We start from the raw sequence: 6,000 nt of genomic DNA, 5'->3' as shown, positions 1-6,000 counted from the left end.
ACTCAAGAACAACTCAGGCTTACCTCTGAGTGGAGAGGTGACCCCAGTCACCTGAAAGCGGTCCTCTGGAAAATCAGAGATGGGAGCCTTTGGGAACAGGACCCACTCCCTGTGATTCATGCACACACTAAAGCAGTAGCAATGTCCTGTGGTCATGACCTTATGAAAATATTTTAAAGCTATAACAGTGGTATTTAAATAATGACTACCACGTCCTTTATTGGGTTTCAGCTCTTCTTGCTTCTGCTTACTTATTTATTTGCAGCTCTCCTGCCTTAAGATTCATCATGAGCACATACTAGCTGGGTAGAGATCATTTAGGTGGCAGATAAGACACCTCTACTGGCCTGGTTTCGTGAAATGATTAGAATCTACTCCATTCTCTCTTCCTTGTCAGTTCTTTCCCAGGGCTTCCTCTAGTATTCATGTAACAAGACTCTTAGACACAATCTCCTGTCCAAGAAATGTGCCTCAGTTCAAAAAAATGCATCCTAAGCTCAAGCCTAGACTTCCATGATATATGGAGGGATTTGGTTTCTTTTTATTTATTTATTTATTTTATTTTTCATCTTTTTTTTTGTCTTTTTTAGGGCTGCACCCACAGCATATGGAGGTTTCCAGGCTAGGGGTCGAACTGGAGCTGCAGCCCCTGGCCTGCACCACAGCCACAGCAACACCAGATCCAAGCTGCATCTGTGACCTACACCACAGCTCATAGCAATGCTGGATCTTTAACCCACTAAGTGAGGCCCAGGATCAAACCTGCGTTCCTCATGGATACTAGTCAGATTTGCTAACCACTGAGCCATGATGGGAACCCCTGCTTTCTTTCTAATAGTAACCATTTTATTTTTAAAAAATCAAATGGTATGAATATAAAAATCATATGATAGTATATTAGAACAATGCCTTTTCTACTACTTTGGTTTTCCTGTATACACATTTTAATTTGGGTACAGTTTCATTTTTCAACAAAAGTTTGCACAGATTAACGTTGTGATGAATGTTAGCATTGAGTGATGTCACCCAGAATTCTTAACAGGAAAACATAGAAACACAAAATCTTTCCTATAGGAAGAAAAAAGCAGAAATAAGATGTAAATTACAAAAGTTTAGCCAGAGAAAATACTTTGTAATATGGTTTCTGCCTGAGTCCTGCGCCCTTTACCCAGACTTTGCTTCAGCCATATTAAGCTGCCAGCAGTTTCTCAGAAGCATGCTGTTCCCTTCACAAATCATGCTTCTTTTGTCAAACTTTCTTTTGTTTTCCCCTGCATAATTTTACATCATTTCTTCCTAGAAGCCCAACCTGGTCAAATTTAGTTATCCATTCTCAGTGCTTTCATGACATCCCAGGCTGTCCCAATCCTTACACTCTGTTATAATTTTTGAGTTCTTTGCTGTATTCCTATTAGAGAATAAGCTTCTTGAGGATAGAGATTGTGTCTAATTATCTTTGTCTCCCTCAATGACTAGCTCTATGTTTACACTTTCAATTTTAGTGTGATCTTTTTCTTCAAATGATGTTTCTACAATAGTGTTTCTAGCATGTTAGTGATAAAATCAGAAGGAATAATTGCTTGGCCCCGTTTCCCTATGGATGCCTCTCCAAATTCTCACAATATGTTCCTCAAGAGCAGCCTTTACATATCTAAAGAACTTCCCTATTTACATGTTCTTCTCCCTTAGTTATTTTTGGTCTTTGATATTGGTTTCTCTGAGCAGCCCACCTGAGGGCAATCTTTTGTCCTTTGGCCCTCCAGTGTGATGATCCCTTTTATGTGTCAGCTTGGTCAGCCTGTAGTCCTGAGGTAATCATTCAAACCTGAATCTAGGTGCTGCTGTGAAGGTATTTTATAGATGTGATTAATATCTACAACTAGTTTATTTTAAATAAGATATAATTTGTGCTAATTTGAGTAGATCTGATCCAATAAGTTGAAAGGCCTTAATTACAAAACTGAGGTTTCCATGAGGTGGAAGAAATTCTACCTGTCGATGGTATCTCCTGCCCAAGAGTTTCCAGCTTATCCTTTCTACAGCCTGTCCTGTGGATTTTGGAAGTACCTAGCTAACCTTCACAATCATGGAAGCCTAATTTTTTTCACTGTTTTCCCATCTGTCTATCTCTTTATCTATCCATCCATTCATTCATGCATTCATGCATCCATCCATCCACCCACTCAACCAGCCATCCACCCAGCCAGCCATCCACCCAGCCAGCCAGCCAGCCAGCCAGCCAGCTATCCACTCTTGCATCCACCCATCCATTCATCCATCCATCCACCTTCTAGGGTCTTTTTTTCTGGTGGATCAGTGACTGATACATTCAATCTTGAGATGAAAAGGACCTTGAGGTTCATACATGTCTGTAAGCATGTGCTGGCTTTTCCTCATGTACCCTCCAGATCACATTTCTACCCTCCTTTACCTGATCTGAGATCAGACCTTGAGAAACCAAACCCTGCGGCCTACATCAGTGAGGCTACTTTATCCTCTGTATTCAGGGTGGATTCACCCAAAAGCAGGTACTGGCATCAGTCTAGTGGGTAGGAGGAGAACGAGTTGGGGTAATGGCTTCTCCAGCTCCTTTTCTGACTGAGCCACAGTTTGATATCCCTCCGCCCAAGGCCACCTTCGACAGCCCCTGTTCCCTCCACTTGTACCTCCATGTCTTAGGGTCATAATGGCTCCCTGATATCTTTAGCAACAGGGCAATGCACCATCTCAAGATGATTGCCTTAAACCCTGCCCCACACTCTTTCAAATAGATTTTTAGTATGGTCTCTTCGGTTTCCACATTTGAGCAGCCCAGCGGCTGCCTGCCTGGACTCACACTGACGTATCAGTGATGCAGAAAAGATGTGTACACTTTTCCTGATTTTCCACCCTCTGCTAACACTACTACCTAGGACAGATTTTAAGAACAGATGATATGTGAGTGACTTGAAAGCATGAGCTTGACTGCAAATTAGGAGAATATATAGAAGCCCCATCATCATGCAGATTTGCTAGGTTACAGAAAAAGCAATAAAGGAAAAGGTATCAAGTGATAAAATTAAGCTTATTTGATACTCTACCTATCTTAAAATGACAAAGGGAAAAAAAAGTAACTAAAATACAAATAATCTGGGCAACTTTAAAGGGCCATTGCTAGAATAAATACAATATATAGCTTTTCAGATGTAAAATATCCTAACTTTAAAACTTGAACATTTTCATACAAGAACTTCAAAACAGCTTTTCAAGGCAAATGACAGAAGTATCAGACAAATATGGGCCTCCAGATTCACAACCACTCATGTAACTACGGAGACTACCTTGTGTTTTAAGCAAACATTTAAATCATTCTTTTAATGTTCAATAGGTTAAATATCACAGTTGTCAGTTCACTTCATAATCATTAGTCTTTCTTAATACCACAAATAAAAATGATGAAGTTTCTCAATTCCTTATCAAAATTGCATCTACTTTATCCTACTTTCTTGCCAGCAACCAAGGTAAGGAAAAGCAGTTAATATATCATGAGACATCCTGTGTGCTGTATTTCTGAACCCTCCGGCTGTATTTTGAGAACTCAGTTTATTGCAAAGATTTCTCAATGGAAAGATGTAATAATAAATAATGCTCTAAGTTATGATGCTAACAGCATTTAGAGTTGTTGAAAGCATTGCTTGAGATCTCCTTACTAGCTCACAATAAGCTAGATGTAAAAGGTCAAGCAAGAAAATCATAATTTTGTACAGAAAGTTTTGCATTAAACATTTAAAAGCATCTGGTTTTCTTTAGCTATTTAGAGATGTAAGGATTTTAGGCACTCCTGATTTTAAAAGAAAAACTTTTACACTAGAAACATGGCACCATACAATATGGACTTTGCGTTCTATAGTGTTATGTTTTAAACTCCTAATAAATTTGAAAATAATTTAGTTTTGGTTCAGAAAGATTAGTTCTGATCTATTTCTGAACATTCATTATGTGCCAGAAACGGTGCTAGATTTGAAAAGACTTGGTAATCAAAATTTTAAAAGCTTGACATGCAGACATGTAAGCAAATAATTTTGATTCGAGTTGATGACTGCTCTGATGGAGCAGGTAAAAATGCAGGGGCACCCCATGCACCTTCAGACCTGTGCCCACCTGAAAGATGCAGGAACAGCTTCACAGAAAGAAAATGACAGAAAAAAGACTCAAAAGAATGACCAGGAAGATGGGTGGGAAAAGCTATTCAAATAGGATCTGCCTGCTCTTATTTATTTATTTATTTTTGATGATAAAAAAGAGGTATAAAATTTATTTTTTTTAATAGTTATTTCCCCAATACATTTTTTTTTCCTACTATACAGCATGGTGACCCAGTTACACATACCCGTGCACATTCTATTTTCTCACATTATCATGCTCCATCATAAGTGACTAGACATAGCTTCCAGTGCTACACAGCAGGATCTCATTGCTATTCAGCTCTAATCTATATACTAACATCTCTGAAAAGTTTATCTCCAGGATCTGGATTTATCTGCAGCCTCCACACTCTTATATCAAACTGCTAATAGGAGATCTCCATTTGGATATGGAACCCCACATTAACTATACCCAGTCTCTTGTCTATCCAGTCCATCTATAACTTACTCTTTCTCTTGTATTCTCCGTGTCAGTACAAGCTATTACCTCTTGCCCAGTTGACCAAGCACAGTTCTGGGATATGATCTTTGAATCTCCATTTTCTCTCACATCTTGTACTGAATGGATCACCAAGCTTAGCCATTGCTATTTTTGTCATTTCTCCTAAGACATGTCTATGTTTTAGTTCAAGTCTTCACATGTTCTTCCTTGAAATATTGTAATGAAATCCTGATTGGCCATCCTGCCTGCATCGAATTCTTTTAGCTTTATTCTCTGAATGACCACTAAAGCTGCCTTTCTGAAAAGCACATTTGATTACATCTCTCCCCTGTTTGAAATCTTCAAATGGATTCTCTTTATGACTAAAATCATACCATAGAAAACCCTGGAATCTCCTGTATTTAGCCTCATTTCCATCTCTCTTCCTCACTACAGGTGCTGTGCTTCAGCTATTCTTGAGTCTTTATAAATGTTCTAATTCCGAGTGGCCTTGAAATCTCCTTCCATCCTTTAAATTCCATTGACCCTTCAAAATTCTGTCCAGGTGCCACTTTTTTCCAGGAAGACTTTTCCAATCCACATCCCATAATTTACTCTCCCTTCTATTTAGATGTTCCCTCTCTGTACTTTGAAAATATTTGGAGGTTGTCATACTGCATTTTTAACTGTCTTCTGATTTCTTTCCTTACTGTAAGTGACATCTTGAATATCTCAGAAATTAATATATTGGCTAAAGCAACTGGTTGAGTCTTTTTTTGCAATGTAACTTTTTCACATTGAAAAATTCAGTTTTTTTTCCTCAAAGAACTTAAATGTGGGATAATTTTTTGAAAATTTTCATTTAAGTCAGCCATATTTTTCTCACTTTGCTGCCAGATATTTCTGAAAAAGAGTACTGTGAGAAATAAAAGAGATAAACACTGGATAAATGACAGCATTCTTCAAATTAAATGTTTATAAAACAAAAGTATACATTCCAAAAATAGGTGTTGATTATCTATTATATTTTGGTTTATGTACCAGGACTGAAATTACAACAGCTAGTAAAAATGATCCTTCATATGCTCCATGGTTTTACATGCATTTATACTATTGTGTTCAGGGCTTAGAAATGAGTAACCTGAGTTTGAGTTGGGATTCATCTACTTCCATTTTTTTTTATTTTGTTTTTATTTTTGGCTTTTTAGGGCTGCACCCACAGCACATGGAGGTTCCCAGGCTAGCAGTCTAATCGGAGCTACAGCTCCCGGCCTACGCCACAGCTACAGCAATGCCAGATCTGAGCCGCATCTGCAACCTACACCACAGCTCATGGCAACACCAGATCCTTAACCCACTGAACAAGACCAGGGATCAAACCCACAACCTCACGGT

The sequence above is a fragment of the Phacochoerus africanus genome, chromosome 5 (genome assembly GCF_016906955.1).
Source record: "Phacochoerus africanus isolate WHEZ1 chromosome 5, ROS_Pafr_v1, whole genome shotgun sequence".
NCBI classification, from domain to species: Eukaryota; Metazoa; Chordata; class Mammalia; order Artiodactyla; family Suidae; genus Phacochoerus; species Phacochoerus africanus.
Note: the sequence above shows the minus strand (reverse complement) of the source record.